The sequence below is a fragment of the Gorilla gorilla genome, chromosome 12 (genome assembly GCF_029281585.2).
Source record: "Gorilla gorilla gorilla isolate KB3781 chromosome 12, NHGRI_mGorGor1-v2.1_pri, whole genome shotgun sequence".
Classification (NCBI taxonomy): domain Eukaryota; kingdom Metazoa; phylum Chordata; class Mammalia; order Primates; family Hominidae; genus Gorilla; species Gorilla gorilla.
The window spans coordinates 30,584,053-30,602,255 of record NC_073236.2 but is presented as its reverse complement, the minus strand read 5'-3'; the positions used below and the strand labels follow the sequence as shown (position 1 = coordinate 30,602,255).

At 42.6% G+C, this 18,203-nt stretch overlaps 1 pseudogene; it reads right to left on the bottom strand.

Moving 5' to 3' along the window:
- Positions 1 to 12,714: 12,714 nt before the first annotated feature.
- Positions 12,715 to 13,946, bottom strand: LOC129531466 (putative vomeronasal receptor-like protein 4; annotated as a pseudogene).
- Positions 13,947 to 18,203: the final 4,257 nt, after the last annotated feature.

The window sequence follows — 18,203 nt, the reverse complement described above, 5'->3', positions numbered from 1 at the left end:
TCACCGTGTTAGCTAGGATAGTCTCAATCTCCTGACCTCGTGATCCACCCGCCTCTGCCTCCCAAAGTGCTGGGATGACAGGCGTGAGCCACTGCGCCCGGCCTTTTTTTTTTTTTTTTTTTTTTAGAACAGTCCATTTGTCCCTGGAAAGCTGCATATATATTTGTATATAATAATGTTGGAATTTCATTTATTTATTTATTTATTTTTTGAGACAAAATCTCACTCTTGTCGACCAGGCTGGAGTGCAGTGGTGTGATCTCGGCTCACGGCAACCTCCACCTCCCAGGTTCAAGCGATTCTCCTGCCTCAGCCTCCTGAGTAGCTGGGTTGACAGGCATCTGCAACAACGCCCGGATAATTTTTTTGTATCTTTTTTTCAGTAGAGACGGGGTTTCACCATGTTAGCCAGGATGGTCTTGATCTCCTGACCTCGTGATCCACCTGCCTCGGCCTCCCAACCCAAAGTGCTGGGATTACAGGCATCACCCACCGTGGTGGCCTTTTTTTTTTTTTAGAACAGTCCATTTGTCCTTGGAAAGCTGCATATATATTTGTATATAATAATTTGGAATTTCATTTATTTATTTATTTATTTTTTGAGACAAAATCTCTCTCTTGTCACCCAGGCTGGAGTACAGTGGTGTGATCTCCCGCCTCACGGGTTCAAGCGATTCTCCTGCCTCGGTCTCCTGAGTAGGAGGTTTGTTACATGGGAATATTGTGTGATGTTCGGGTTTGGGGTACAAGTGATCCCCTCACCCTGATACTGAGCATAGTAACCAGGAGGTTACCCTGCCCTGCCCTGCCTTGCCTTTCTTTTCTTTTCTTTTCTTTTTTTTCTTTTTTGTTTTCTTTCTTTCTTCTTCTTTTTTTTTTTTTTTTTTGAGACAGACTCTCACTTTGTTGCCCAGGCTGGAGTGCAGTGGTGGAATCTCAGCTCACTGCAACCTCCAGCTCCCGGGTTCGAGCAATCCTCACCCCTCAGCTTCCCAAGTAGCTGGGATTACAGGTGTGCACCAGCACACCTAGCTAATTTTAAAAATAAAATTGTAAAGATGACGTCTTGCCATGTTGCCAGTCTCAAGCTCTTGGGCTCAAACCTTCCACCTGCTACAGCCTCTTAAAGTGCTGGGATTACAGGTGTGAGCCACCTCACCCGGCCAAACACGCCAGACACTTTGCATTTGCTCAATAAGGCTTCGTGGCTATTTGAGGTTTTCAACCCTAGCCTCCCTCACTTCCTCCCTCCCTCCCTCTCTTCTGCTAGTCCCCCAGTTTCTGTTGTTCCCATGTTTATATCCAACACTTAGCTCCCACTTATAAGTTGAGAACATGCAGGATTTGTTTCTGTGTTCCTATGATAATGATCTTAGGATAATATTCCCCAGCTGCATCCAGGTTGCCACAAAGGACATGATTTCTTTCTTCCTTATAGCGTATTCCATGGCAAAGCTACATATTTCAAAGTACTTCAGTGATATAATTCACACCAATACGTCAATAACGAGATAAATAAATAACCTAAGGCATTTTTTTCAGTGTTTGCCATCGGAGTAATGGGCGCACCCAATCTGGTTGTAATTTTTCTCTCCCAGTTTGCTGAGCAGAGAGGCCCAGCTTTTTCCAATGTGACTTGGGGCAAATTCACCTGGCTGGTCAGCTCGAAAGACAGAGATTAAGCCGCACTACAGCCAGGTACTGTTTCCAAGAAACTCAAGACTCCTTCCTCTGGCCCTGTGCACAGAGACAGCTGAGGACAAGACACCACCTTTACTTTAAGGGCACAAGATGCGCAGAAATGAACAGGTAGCATTCCATGGGAAGAAATATCCTCAGGACGTGTGTGTGTGTGTGTGTGTGTCTAAGTCTCCTGTGTGTGTATGCATGTGTGTGTGTGTGTCTAAGTCTCACTGTGTCACCCAGGCTGGAGGGCAGTGGCACGATCTCAGCTCACTGCAACCTCTGCCTCATGGGTTCAAGCGATTCTCCTGCCTCAGCCTCCCGAGTAGCTGGATTGACAGGCACCTGCCACCACAACCGGCTAATTTTTTGTATTTTTTTAATAGAGGTGGGGTTTCACCGTGTTAGCCAGGACGGTCTCGATCTCCTGATCTCGTGATCCACCCGCCTCGGCCTCCCAAAGTGCTGGGATGACAGGCATGAGCCACTGGCGCCTGGCCTATTTATTTATTTTTGAGACGGAGTCTTGTTCTCTCGCCTAGGCTGGAGTGCAGTGGAGCGATCTCGGCTCAGTGCAACCTCTGCCTCCTGGGTTCAAGCGATTCTCCTGCCTCAGCCTCCCGAGTAGTCGGGATGACAGGCGTCCACCACCACGCCTGGCTAATTTTTATATTTTTCATAGAGAAGGGGTTTCACCATGTTGGCCAGGCTGGTCTCGAACTCATGACCTCAGGTGATCTGCCCTCAGGGTACCCTCTGGACTTTTAAATAGCAGAATCCCCCTCAAAAAGCACCAGCCACTGTCTCTATAACTGGCCCACAGGGTCTCTTTGGGATGATTTTAAAACCCAGCACAACGAAGGGCCGGGCAAGGTAGCTCACACCTGTAATCCCAGCACTTTGAGAGCCCAAGGCAGGTGGATCATCTGAGGTCAGGAGTTCAAGACCAGCCTGACCAACATGGTGAAACCCCGTCTCTACTAAAAATACAAAAATTAGCCTGGCGTGGTGGTGGGCGCCTGTGACCCCAGCTACTCGGGAGGCTGAGGCAGGAGAATCACTTGAACCTGGGAGGTGGAGGTTGCAGTGAGCCCAGATCGCACCATTGCAGTCCAGCCTGGTGACAGCAAGGCTTCATCTCAAAAGATAAATAAGTGAAGAAATAAAGAAATATAAAATAAAATAAAATAAAAACAGTAAAGGAGTGAAGCTCTGAGACAGGCTACAATGTTCATGAATCTGAAAAGATAGCATTCTGTGAAAAAAGGCAAGCCCCAAAAAAACCACAGATTGGGCCGGACGCGGTGGCTCACGCCTGTAATCCCAGCACTTTGGGAGGCCGAGGTGGGCGGATCACTTGAGGTCAGTAGTTTGAGAACAGCCTGGCCAACATGGGAAACCTTCGTCTCTATTAAAAATACAAAAATTAGCCTGGCGTGGTGGCTGGTGCCCATCAACCCAGCTACTCGGGAGGCTGAGGCAGGAGAATCACTTGAACCCGGGAGGTGGAGGTTGCACTGAGCCGAGATCGTGCCACTGCACTCCAGCCTGGGTGAGAGAGCAAGACTCCATCTCAAAAATAAATAAATAGGCCAGGTGCAGTGGCTCACACCTGTAATCCCAGCACTTTGGGAGTCCGAGGTGGGTGTATCACGAGGTCAGGAGATCAAGACCGGCCTGGCCAACATGGTGAAACCCCATCTTTACTAAAAAAAAAAATACAAAATATTAGCCAGGCGTGGTGGCAGGTGTCTGTCAACTCAGCTACTCAGGAGGCTGAGGCAGGAGAATTGCTTGAACCCAGGAGGCAGAGCTTGCACTGAGCCGAGATCGTGCCACTGCACTCCAGCCTCGGTGAGAAAGTGAGACGCCGTCTCAAAAATGAATAAATAGGCCAGGCATGGTGGCTCACGCCTGTCATCCCAGCACTTTGGGAGGCCGAGGCAGATGGATCACGAGGTCAGGAGATCGAGACCAACGTGGCTAACAAGGTGAAACCCCATCTCCACTAAAAAAAAAATACAAAAAATTAGCTGGCCATAGTGACCGGTGCCTGTCAACCCAGCTACTCGGGAGGCTGAGGCAGGAGAATGGCTTGAACCTGGGAGGTGGAGGTTGCAGTGAGCTGAGATCGCGCCACTGCACTCCAGCCTGGGCAAGAGAATGAGACTCCGTCTCAAAAATAAATAAATAAAAATAAATAATTAATAAACACAGTGGAGATGCTGCAAACCCACCAAGACTAGGCTGTTCCTCCTCGGGGAAAACGTGGGCAGAGGCTGAACCAGGAAGGCCCCGAGCCGTTGCAGGGTGAGTAATTTCCGAGCGTGCAATTATAAAGAACCGGAGTGCAACAGCTCCCCAAGGCACCCCCGGATTCCCGCAGCGTGCACGTAATTGCAGCCAGACAGTAACCTCGCTGTGGCCTGTGTCCCAGCCCTAACCCTGCACCCTGCTTGGCACTCCCACATATGGGACAATTTTCCCAGCTGATTGCTGGAAACTGATGAAGGGAAGTTATGTGGCCTCTTGTGACGGGTGGTCCCACAGCTGCTCTGGTTGGAGAGAGAGAGAGAGAGAGACAGGGGAGGGGGGAAAGAGAGAGAGACTGGGGAGAGAGAGAGACAGGGAAGAGAGAGAGAGAGAGACAGAGAGGGGAGAGAGAGAGAGATGGGGAGAGAGAGGGGAGAGAGAGAGACAGAGGGGGGGGGAAGAGAGGGGAGAGAGAGAGAAAGAGAGGGGAGGGGGGGGAGAGAGAGAGAGACAGGAGAGAGAGAGACAGGGGAGAGGGAGGGGAGAGAGAGAGACGGGAGAGGGAGGGGAGAGAGAGAGACGGGAGAGGGAGGGGAGAGAGAGAGACAGAGACAGAGAGAGACGGGAGAGAGAGAGGCGGGATAGAGGGAGGAGAGAGACAGAGACGGGGAGAGAGAGAGACAGAGGGAGAGAGAGGAGAGAGAGACAGAGGGGAGAGAGAGATGGGAGACGGGAGAGAGAGAGACAGAGAGAGAGAAGAGAGAGAGGGGAGAAAGAGAGACAGAGAGAGAGAGACAGGGGAGAGAGGGGGGGGAGAGAGACACAGAGAGAGAAAGCTCTCCTGGAAGATATTTTCTCTCTGCTTCAATTCCAGGGCATCTTTTGGAAGAAAAGGGATGACACTGGTGGTTTTGCGGAAGGTCAGTGCCAGAGTTGAGGAAGATGTCATTTTGGCAACTCATTGTCAAGTTCTCCAAAAATCAGGGAGGTGGGGAGCTGGAGTCAGGGAGGGAGGAGAGGAGGAAGCACCAGCCACCCACAGTGGGAAGGATCTCTCCTGTCTTCCTCTCCATCTGCCTCACCGTGACCCCATCCCTTGACTTTGTCTTTGCAGAGGGGCATCCTGCCTTTGTCCACAGCTGTTTCTCTCTTTCTTTTCTTGAGAGACAATCTTGCTCCGTCACCCAGACTGGAGTGCAATGGAGCAATCATAGCTCACTACAACCTCACGCTGCTGGACTCAAGCCATCCTCCCACCTCAGCCTCCCAAGTAGCTGGGACCACAGGAGCGTGCCACCATGCCCTGTTAACTTTTAAACATGTTTTGGAGAGAGGGGGTCTCACTATGTTGCCCAGAGCACCATCATGCCCCATTAATTAAAAAAAAATTTGTAGAGATGGGGTCTTGCTATCTTGCCCAGGCTGGTCTCAAACCCAGAGCACCACCATGCACCATTAATTTAAAAATAATTTGCAGAGATGGGGTCTTTCTATGTTGCCCAGGCTGGTCTCAAACTCCTGGGCTCAAGCAATCCTCTCATTTCAGCCTCCCAAGTGGCTGGGACCACAGGAACACACCACCATGTCCCATTCATCAAAAAAAAAATCGGGGCCGGGCACAGCGACTCACGCCTGTAATCACAGCAGTTTGGGAGGCCGAGGCAGGTGGATCACGGGGTCAGGAGTTCGACGGTGGAACCCCGTCTCTCCTAAAAATACAAACAAGTAGCCGGGTGTGGTGGTGGACAGCTGTAGTCCCAGCTACTGTGGAGGCTGAGGCAAGAGAATGGCATAAACCCGGGAGGTGGAGCTTGCAGTGAACTGAGATCATGCCACTGCCCTCCAGCCTGGGCAACAGAGCAAGACTCTGTCTCAAAAAAAAGAAAAAAAAATTTGGAGAGATGGGGCCTCACTGTATTGCCCAGGCTGGTCTCAAACTCCTGGGCTCCAGTGATCCTTCTATAATGGCTTATTTTTCCTTTTTAATGTTCTAACCTAATGTCGAGCAATTTCAGTTGATTTTTTCATAAGCTGGAAGGTCCATGAAATCTCTTTCTATGGCCATTATTTTCTCAAACACTGCAGTGTCTTTTTTCAGTGTTTTCCATATATAATGATATTCCTAGGAATATCTCCTTGGCCTTCCTATCTAAATTCACCCAATGTGGTGTTCTTCATATTTCAAGTGAATTCAATACTGCCTTCATAATTGTTGGCACCTTTAAACTTTTATTGTCCCTGATAGGTAGGTGCTCGTCTTATTGGTTAAATGAATGATTTTGGCAATTTTGCTTTTTAAATTATTTTTATTTTTATTTTGAGACAGGGTCTCAGTCTGTTGCCCAGGCTGGAGTGCAGTGACGTGATCTCAGCTCACTGCAGCCTCGACATCCCAGGCTCAAGCAATCTTCCCACCTCAGCCTCTCAAGTAGTTGGGATTACAGACATGTGCCACAGCACTCCACTAATTTTTTTCTATTTTTGTAGAGACAGGATCTTGTTATGTTTCCCAGGCTGGTCTGTAACTCATACACTCAAGTAATCAGCCCATCTGGGTCTCCCAAAGTGCTGGGATTACAGGCTTCAGCCACAATGCCCAGCCTAAAATGTCTTTTTGATAGAGTGATTTTGAAGATTAAGCAGGCTAGTGGGTCAAGCACGTAGTACATTTGAAGCCCAAAGGCAGGGAGTGTGAGCCCCAGGTGGTGGTGGCGGGGATGAAAGGGGAAGCAGGAGGCAATGGGGAATGAGACACTAGAGACTGGGACTCAGGGCTCTTCAGAGAGAGAAGCTTCCAGGTCCTGGAGAAGGGGCGAGACCCATGCGAGTACCCTGGACGCTCAAAAGGAAGGGCCAGGTTTCCCTGACACAGTGGGCTCCGTGGTCTCCTCCCCTCCTTTTCACCTCAGGAGGGAGGGAAAGAGGGGAAGAGAAGGTCCTGCAGAGGAGGCAGGATGGCCGGTTGAGGGGGGCCTTGGGCGCTTTTTCCCAAGGGCTGCCTCCTGCGGCTGCCCCAGGGGCTTCCTTGAACAAGAATTCCCTGCTCTCCCGCTGAGAGCCAGGGTGGGTCCTCTGTCCCTCACCATGAAGTTCAATGAGTATTGGAGAGTCCCCATGAGGTGAAGGGGCTTCAGCCCAACCACTGGTCCCTGCTGCACTCACTCTTCAAGAAGGACCACCAGCTGCCTGATGGTGAGCATGGAGTAGGTCTGAGTGGACCAGACTAGGGCCAAGAAACACACCAAAATTGAAACACAAAGAAATACAAAACATGAACAGACCAATGACAAATAATGATATCAGAGCTGTAATAAAAAGTCTCCCAGTAAAGAAAAGCCCCAATATTCTATGGCTTCACTACTGAATTCTAACAAACATTTAAAGAACTAACACCAATTCTACTGAAACTATTCCACCAAATAGAGATGGGGAATACTTCCAAACTCATTCTATAACACCAGAATTACCTTTATACCAAAATCAAAGACACTTTAAAAAAAGAAAACGACAATATCTCCAATTAATATTGATGCAAAAATCCTCAACAAAATGCTAGCAAACCTTTAAGCAATACATTAAAAATATCATTCTTCATGATCATGTGTGATTTATTACACCCTTGTGATTTATCACAAGGATGCAAGAATGGTTTCAAATCAATCCAAATGATACATCACATCAACAAAATGAAGGAAAAGATTATATAATCATTTAAGGCATTTTAAAAAAGCATTTGATAAAATTCAACATCCCATCATGATTAAAAACCCTCAAAAACCTGGGTAGAGAAAGAACATTATTAACATAATAAAAGCCATATATGACATACCCACAGCTAGTATCATACTGACAAGGGAAACACTGAAATCCCCTTCTCTAAGATCTGGAACATGACCAGGATGCCCACTTTCACCACTGTTATTCTCCATAGTACTGGAAATCCTAGCAAAAGCAATCAGACATGAGAGAGAAATAAAGGGCATCTAAAGGGAAGAAGACAAATTATCCTTGTTTTGCAGATGACATAATCTTATATTTGTAAAAAACCTGAAGACTCCACAAAAACTACTAGAACTGATAAATTCAGTAGAGTTTCTGGATACAAATCAATATACAAAAATCAGTAGGTTTTTTTTTTTTTTTTTGAGACAGAGTCTCGCTCTGTCACCCAGGCTGGAGTGCAGTGGTGCAATCTTGGCTCACTGCAAGCTCCGCCTCCCAGGTTCACATCATTCTCCTGCCTCAGCCTCCCGAGGAGCTGGGGCTACAAGCACCCACCATCACACATGGCTAACTTTTTTTGTATTTTTCATAGAGACGGGCTTTCATCGTGTTAGCCAGTATGGTCTCGATCTCCTGACCTCGTGATCTGCCCACCTCACCTTCCCAAAGTGCTGGGATTACAGGCATCAGCCACCGCGCCCAGCAGGAATCAGTAGCATTTCTATATGCCAAGAGTGAACAATCTGAAAAACAATTTAAAAAGAAATACCATTTATCATAGCCACAAATAGAACTAAATACATAGAAATCAACCAAAGAAGTAAAGGATTTCTACAACAAAAACTATAACACAATCATAAAATAATTTGAAGACACAAAAATTGAAAGATATTCCATGTTCATGGATTGATAGTGTTAGTATGTTAAAATGTCTATATTACCCAAAGCAATTCACAGATTAAATGCAGGAATCACATTAACTGACTTCAAATTATATTACAAAGCTATAGTAACTGTAGCAGCCTGGTACTGGCATAAAAATAGACACATAAACCAATGGAATTGAACAGATAACCCAGAAAAAAATTTTATACATTTTCACTGAACTCATTTTCAACAAAGGTGCCAAGAACTTAAATTAGGGAAAAGACAATCTCTTCAATAAATCGTGCTTGGAAAACTGGATATCTACATGCAAAAGAATGAAATTATAACCCCAACTCTTGCCATATACAAAAGTCAAATCAAAATGGATTAAATACTTAAATCTAAGACCTCAAATTAAAAAACTACTGCAAGAAAACATTGGGGAAAGTCTCTCCAGGTCTTGGCAAAAATGTCTTGAGTAATACCCCACAAGCAAAGGCAACCAAAGCAAATAGGGACAAACGAAGTTACATCAGGTTAAAAATCTTCTGCATGTCAAAGGAAATGATCAATAAAGTGAGGAGACAACCCACAGAATAGGAGAACATATTTGCAAACTATTCACCTGACAAAGGATTAATAACTAGAACAGATAAGCAGCTCAAACTACTGTATAGGAAAAAAATCTAGTAATCTGATCTTTAAAATGGGCAAAACATTTCAATAAACATTTCTTAAAAGAAGGCATATGAATTGCAAGCAGTTATATTATCAGAAACATGCAAATCAAAACTACAATGAGATATCATCTTACCCCAGTTAAAATGAATTTTGTCCAAAAGTCAGGCAACAGCAAATGCTAGTGAGAATGTGGAGAAATGGGAAGCCTGGTACACTGTTGGTGGAAATGTAAATTAGTACAACCACTATGGAAAACAGCTTGGAGGTTCCTCATAAAACTAAACTAGAGCTTCCATATAATCCAGCAATTTCACTGCTAAGTATATACTCACAAGAAAGGAACTCAGTATGTTGAAGAGATGTCTACATTCCCATGTTTGTTGCAGCATTGTTGAAAATAGCCAAGATTTGGAAGCAACGTAAGTGTCAATCAACAGATGAATGGATAAAGAAAATGTAGTATGTATACACAGTGGAGCCAGAAAAAAAGAATGAGATTCTGTCAGTTTTAACAACATGGATGAGGGTTATTATGTTAAATAAAATAAGCCAGGCACAGAAAGACAAACTTTGCATGTTCTCACTTATTTATGGGCGCTAAGGATCCCACTGAGTTGAACTCAACGGAGATAGAGAGTAGAAGGATGGTTACCAGAGGCTGAGAAGCATAGTAGGGGGGCAGTTTGGTAGGGCCATGGAGGGAAGTGAGGATCGCTAATGGGTACAAGAAATAGTTAAAAAGAATGAATAAGAGGTAGAGGTACTATCTGATTGCACAACAGGGTTTTTGTGCTGATAGCACAACAGTAGTATTTGTACTGATAACACAGTTTGTACTGGTAGCACAACAGTAGTACTTGATACCACAACACTGCAATTGTCAGTAATTGACAATTATTATAATCAATAATAATTTAGTTGTACCTTTGAAAATAACTGAAATCATATAATTCAATTTTTGTAATACAGAGTAAATGCTTGAGGAAATGGATACCCCATTTACCATGCTGTGATTGTTACACATTGCATGCCTGTATCAAAGTATCTCATATACCCCATTTATACACACAACTACTGTATACCACAAAAATAAAAATAAATGTGATATAATAATCAGGTATGGTTTTGCTGGGGTATATATTACATTGTTGTATTTTGCCTAGTCTATAGGATTAGGGGGAATAGCTGTGGTAAATTCCCACAGAGGCAGTTGCAAAACTCCCTACACTTCTCTCTCCCATTTGCACTTTAGTTTGTTAAAATCTGCTAAAGCTGTTTCTAATTCACTACTTTGTAGCATTCTTTGGCTTTGTTTTGGAGGACTAGTAAATCAGTTAGCTGATATTGGTTTGAAAACCCTGAATCATAGGTCTTAAGCATTATTTGGAATTCCTTGGCAAACCTAAGGTGTCTTGAATCAGATCAGGAAATCCAAACATCAGAGCACTTAATTCGGACTTGGTGTAAGGTGTATATCTTATGTTTGAACCCACTCTTCCTGTGGGTTTTGTTTTAAAAGAAATGACTACTATTTTGTCTTCTCCTGTAGCTATTTCTGGACCCTTTGTGGTTTAAGAAGGAATACAGGGAGGAGAAAGAGAAAAAAAATGAAATCATCCAGGCAAGGAAGTTTAGAAAGCAGAGGTTTAGGAGAAGAAAAAGAAGAGACAGTTTCTGGCAGCTTCCTGATTTTAGAAGCTGATTTTGCTACTTTTCTTTAATTCTGAGGTTGTTTCAAATATTTTGTTGTTACCTTTCTGGAAAGAAATAAGTTTATCATTTCTACTTTTGGATGTTTTTAGGTGCCAGCTAAAATACAACCCTCATTTATTTTCCTTGATGCAGAAACCTAGCTTCTCTAATTTAGCATATGAGAAGACCAGTTTGGGAATATTTAAAGTTCTTCACTTTGGGAACCTTAGATGTTGGTCGTCCTTAGTAAAATCCTCCCTTTACATAAATGTTTGCAAGAAGAGGTGCTATAATTATCACACATAAAACCAGCTGGGGTGCCCAAAGGGGGACACTCTCCTTGCCTGTCCTCGATTTTAGAGATTTTTTTTCTCATTTTTCTTTAAAAGGAGTAGTTGCACTGTGGCTTGTCATTTGGTTAGAGGATCAGAGTGTGCCGATTGTGAATGAGACTCCATGGTGTCTATCACTGAGTCATTTCTGTCCTCTTGTATCTCCCAGTTTCTGTCTTGGCGTTTATCACCTCCAGGGAGATGCAAATCAAAACAATACCAGACATTACCTTATCTTAAGTAGAATGGCTATAATCAAAATGACAAAAGAGAACAAGTGTTGGCAAGGATGTGGAATAAAGGGAACTCTTATAAACTGTTGGTTTGAATACAAATTAATACAGCCACTATGAAAAACAAGTATGGAAGTTTCTCAACCTAAAATGGAACTTCTGTATGTTCCAGCAATTCCACAACTGGGCATATAGCCAAAAGAAATAAAATCAGTATGTTAATGAGATAGCTACACTACCATGTTTATTACAGCACTATTGACAATGGCCAAGATATGGAATCAATCACAGTGCCCATCAAAGAATAAATGGATAAGACAACATGGTATGTAAACATAATGAAGTGCTATTTGGCCACAAATATATGGCATAATAAAATAAATGGCAGAATAAAATTCTGCCATTTAAGACAACATAGATGAACCTGAAGGACATTATGTTAAGTGAAATAAGCCAGACATAGAGAGACAAATAACACAGGAATTTATTAAATATGGAATCTAAACAAGCTTATCTCTTAGAAGTAGAGAGTAGAGTGGTGGTTACCAGAGCCTGTGGTGGTTAGTGGGGAGGACAGGATGGAAAAATGTTGGTCAAAGGAAACATAATTATTATTAGATAGAAGAAATATATTTTACAAGATCTGTTATGCAGCACGGCAGCCATACTTAATTATGATATATTGCAGTCCTGAAAAATGAAAATGTAGTTGATGTTAAGTGTTTTCACCATAAAAAACAATAACTTTTAGATCATGCATTTGTTAATTAGCTAGATTTAATCATTTTATAATCTATATGTAATTCAAAACATACATAATAAACTTACACAATGTTATTTTCAATTAAAAACAAATTTTAAAATTATGCTTAAAAATTTTTTATTCAAGCTAGAATTTGAATATAGCTAAATATCTTCAATAAATAAGAAAAATTAAAATAATTTCAAAAATTAAAACTAAGAGATTTGCTTGCCAATAGGAGCTGCGTAAGAGTGTACTCAAGAAGAAAATAACATTTTCCTGTATAAAGGTAAAATTAAAATGAAGGGGTGAGAGACAGACCTTGAGAATACAAAATCATAGTGGACATTGAACTGAGGAAAGCACACAGTTCTTGGCACCAAACAATTAAAAGATATTGAGATATTATAAAAGTACAATTCACATGTTTTATTTAAATCAGAAAGAAAATTATGTGCTTTTTGTATAATTTAATTGATTACAAAGAAATAATTTTTAGAAAATTTTATCACCAACTTGTTAAAAATAGATGGCACTTCCATTGCAACTTTTGCAGAATATTGATGATTCTTTTATCAGATCTGATTAGCACCAGAGGACTGACAGTGGCATAGGCATTGACCACAAACTTGTGGACACCATAGGTGACAGGGCCAATTACCCATAACAGCATTGTGGATGATGAGAGGATGAAGTCCACTGAGTACATCAGCACAAAGAAATTCACCAGCATCAGGATGGTCTTGGTGGCCATTTTCACTAGAAAGGTCCTTCATATAAGGCTGCTGCTGTGAAAGTGCTGGGAGTGCCTCTGATGCCTGGACAAAAGAATGACCATGTATATACTTGAGAGCAGCGTGATTCCTATGAAGAAGGCATCTCTGGATAATGACAGCATAAGAAATAGCGCCCTGATGAGGACATTCGTTGGGAAAAATGTGCAATATTTGCTGATATTCAAAATCATCTGGGTCATTGGAATAACCTACAGTGTAGATTATCATGTCACTACTGAAAGACAAATTGCTAAACCAAAAAACGAATAAGCCCAGGATATCGTATTTTGTAAATTTATGTTTAAATCTCACCAACCAGGAGGTGCTGGGGCTGATGGTAATGGCCTGGAGCATGCTCAGGAGGCAGGTGGTGCAGATTGAGAGGCCTCTCATCACCTTGTGCAGATAGAAGAAAGCTTTAGGCTGGGCGCGGTGGCTCACGCCTGTAATCCCAGCACTTTGGGAGGCCGAGGTGGGTGGATCACGAGGTCAGAAGATCGAGACCATCCTGGCTAACACGGTGAAACCCCGTCTCTACTAAAAAATACAAAAAAAATTAGCCGGGCATTGTGGCAGGTGCCTGTAGTCCCAGCCACATGGGAGGCTGAGGCAGGAGAATGGCGTGAACCCGGGAGGTGGAGCTTGCAGTGAGCTGAGGTCATGCCACTGCACTCCAGCATGGGCAACAGAGTGAGACTCTGTCTCCAAAAAAAAAAAAAAAAAAAAAAGCTTTACATCTAAAGTTATTCTGAAAATTCAGTGACTCAAACATGTCTGGAGACAAAAACTCCATTGCAGTGAAGAGCATTACTAGGTGGACAAAGGCCAAATGACAGGTGACCAGGTCATGGGTCTTAGGCCTGTGATCCTGAAAGAATGTAAAAATGTGGAAGAGAAGATGGAAGATGTTGGCTGAGACTCTAATGCTAACTTGACAATTAAAGGCATTTTTAAAAGATAACATAAGTGAAAACTGTGTTCATCCTAATGGCATAGAAGAAACATATTTTGTAGATCTGAAGAAAAATGACTTCATATCATCAATGTTCTTTCTTCAGTGTTCGAAATTATTACCATCATTATTATTTTTATTTTACTCACTTATTCTTGATTAACCTTGATGCTAAATTCTTGATAATGTACCCCCTGCACTCTTTTCTAAGCCAAATAATTATATATATATATAATTATTACTCTCTATGTATAATGAATACATTTACAATCATGCCTGTATAGGGTGCACACTATCTATATTCCTAATGCCCTTTGCCCTCCATCTTTAGAAATCAATTTGTGTTATTTTGTGTTCTCTCATTTTATTTTTAGCACCCAATTCAGTGACAGGCATATAAAATGAATCACATTTGCACAGTTGAATTGAATAAAATGTATGCTAAAGTGGAAAGACTCACTAAAGCAAACAATTAAAAATATATCCAATTGAGTCTTTCTCATGATCTATCACTTTGATACGGTTTATTCTTCACTCTTCCATGGTTTTTGATGCTTATGATTCTACTAGGCCCACCATGATAATTCATAATAGTCTTATTTTTCATCAGCATATCAGCAATTTTGATCCCATTTGCAACCTTATATTCTCTTTGCCATGAATTGTAATGTGTTTCCAGTATCTATATCTTTTTTAGGGAGTGGGGAACGTTATTCTGTTTATCCAAACCCTAATTAACTGTATGTCTTAGAAATGGTCCTGGTGCTTTCCCAGTTTAGTTCACATCCCAGAGACTTATCATGTGAACTCTCTTCATCTCAGAACAAAATTTTTAATATTTGCCTCTCAGTTATCAACAAGATAAACACTACTTTTAATCATTTTATTTCAACCAAGAGGTTGCATTAAAATAGTCACACATGGTTCTTTTTCCTGAGACTTTACTTGATACAGGAATGTCAGTCTCCAATGAGAAAGATAATGCCTCTCAAGTTTTCTTGGGATATCCTCAATACCGTAATACCTTGTAAAATTTTGCAGAACAATTTTGCAGTTGCCATTTCATGTTATTTGGCCAGGATTCAGGTATCATTGTATCATTTTGCTTTAATCCATGGGTAAAAACAATTTAGCTTCATGCATGAAATATAAAAAACAGTAAATTAGCACAGATTTGGGGGTGTATGAAGGTGTGTCTGGTTATATATTCAAAGTCATTTATCATTACACTGTCCCCTAAATAAAAATATGAAAGGCAATGCAAACATCTTGACACTTAGTATTCTTGTCTAATAAACACAAGTGACTGAGGTAAAAAATATTGCTCTAAAACCACCAGATATGTTTGATTTTATAAAGGAAATATCATCTAGGTGATTAAATGGTTATTACTCTCTCTACAAAACTGTAGTAAGTGAATCCATGTATCATAAATGTCAGAATCAAACAATGAAAAGTTCCCACCAACATGCGTCTGCACCATCAGCATGGTTGAGTTCTGCTGTCAAGTTGAAATCAGAAAAAAAAAAAAAACAAGGGGAGGCAACAGATGGCCAAATAGGAACAGCTCTGGTCTACAGCTTCCAGCACTATCAACACAGAAGACAGATTATTTCTGCATTTCCAACTGAAGTACCTGGAACTGGTTGGACAGTGGGTGTAGCCCATGGAGAGGGTGAGCTGAAGCAGGGTGGGGCATCACCTCATCCAGGAAGTACAAGGGGTTGGGGGATTTCCCTTTCCTAGTCAAGGGAAGCCATGACAGATGGTACCTGGAAAATTGGGACACTTCCACCCTAATACTGTGCTTTTCCAACAGTCTTAGCAAATGGCACACAAGGAGATTATATCCCGCACCTGGCTCGGAGGATCACACGCCCATGGAGCCTTGCTCACTGCTAGCGCAGCGGTCTGAGATCGAACTGGGAGGCAGCAGACAGGCTGGGGGAGGGGCATCCGCCATTGCTGAGGATTGACTAGGTAAACAAAGCCACCAGGAAGCTTGAACTGGGTGGAGCCCACCACAACTCAACGAGGACTGCCTGCCTCTGTAGACTCCACCTCTAGGGGCAGGGCATAGCTGAACAAAAGGCAGCAGAAACTTTCTACAGCAGAAGTTTCTACAGCCTTAAACTTCCCTGTCTGACAGCTCTGAAGAGAGCAGTGGTTCCCACAGAATGGAGTTTAAGCTCTGAGAATGGACAGACTGCCTCCTCAAGTGTGTCTCTGACTCCCAAGTAGCCTAACTGAGAGACACCTCCCAGTAGGGGTCAACTGACACCTCATACAGCCAGGTGCCCCTCTGAGACAGAGCTTCCAGAGGAAGGATCAGGCAGCAACATTTGCTGTTCTGCAATATTTGCTGTTCTGAAGCCTCTGCCAGTGATACCCAGGCAAACAGGGTCTGGAGGGGACCTCCAGCAAACTCCAACAGACCTGCAGCTGAGGAATCTGTTAGAAGGAAAACTAACAAACAAAAGCAATAGCATCAACATTAACAAAAAGGACATCCACACCAAAACCCCATCTGTAGGTCACCATCATCAAAGACCAAAGGTAGATAAAATGACAAAGATGGAGAGAAACCAGAGCAGAGAAGCTGAAAAGTCTAAAAACCACTGCATCTCTTCTCCTCCAAAGTGTCACAGCTCCTCCACAGCAATGGAACAAAGCTGGATGGAGAATGACTTTGATGAGTTGACAGAAGTAGGCTTCAGAAGGTTGGTAATAACAAACTTCTCCAAGCTAAAGGAGGATGTTCGAACCCATCGCAAGGAAGCTAAAAACCTTGAAAAAAGATTAGATGAATGGCTAACTGGAATAAACAGCATAGAGAAGACCTTAAATGACCAAATGGAGGTGAAAACAATGGCACAAGAACTACGTGACACATGCACAAGCTTCAGTAGCCGATTTGATCAAGTGGAAGAAAGGGGATCAGTGATTGAAGGTCAATGAATGAAATGAAGTGAGAAGAGAAGTTTAGAGAAAAAAGAGTAAAAAGAAATGGACAAAGCCTCCAAGAAATATGGGGCTATGTGAAAAGACCAAATCTACTTATGATTGGTGTACCTGAAATTGATGGGGAGAATGGAACTAAGTTGGAAAACACTCTTCAGGATATTATCCAGGAAAACTTCCACAGCTTAGCAAGGCAGGCCAACATTCAAATTCGGGAAATACAGAGAACACCACAAAGATACTCTATGAGAAGAGCAACCCTGAGACACAGAATTGTCAGATTCACCAAGGTTGAAATGAAGGAAAAAAGGTTAAGGGCAGCCAGAGGGAAAGGTTGGGTTACCCACAAAGGGAAGCCCATCAGACTAACAGCGGATCTCTCAGCAGAAACTCTACAAGCCAGAAGAGAGTGGGGGCCAATATTCAACATTCTTAAGGAAAAGAATTTTCAACACAGAACTTCATATCCAGCCAAACTAAGCTTCATAAGTGAAGGAGAAAGAAAATCCTTTATAGACAAGCAAATGCTGAGAGATTTTGTCACCACCAGGCCTGCTCTACAAGAGCTCCTGAAGGAAGCAGTAAACACGGAAAGAACAACCAGTACCAGCCACTGCAAAAACATGCCAAATTGTAAAGACCATCGATGCTAGGAAGAAACTGCATCAACTAATGGGCAAAATAACCAGCTAACATCATACTGACAGGATCAAATTCACATGTAACAATATTAACCTTAAATGTAAATGGGCTAAATGTTCCAATTAAAAGACACAGACTGGCAAATTGGATAAAGAGTCAAGACCCATCAGTGTGCTGTATTCAGGAGACCCATCTGACATGCAGAGACACATATAGGTTCAAAATAAAGGGATGGAGGAAGATCTACCAAGCAAATGGAAAACAAAAAAAAGCAGGGGTTGCAATCCTAGTCTCAGGAAAAACAGACTTTAAGCCAGCAAAGATCAAAAGAGACATAGAAGACCATTACATAATGGTAAAGGGATCAATTCAACAAGAAGAGCTAACTATCCTAAATATATATGCACCCAATACAGGAGCACACAGATTCACAAAGCCAATCCTTAGAGATGTACAGAGAGACTTAGACTCCCACACAATAATAATGGGTGATTTTAACACCCCATTGTCAACATTAGACAGATCAACGAGACAGAAAGTTAACAAGGATATCCAAGATTTGAACTCAGCTCTGCACCAAGTGGACCTAACAGACATCTACAGAACTCTGTACCCCAAATCAACAGAATATACATTCTTCTCAGCACCCCATCTCACTTATACTTA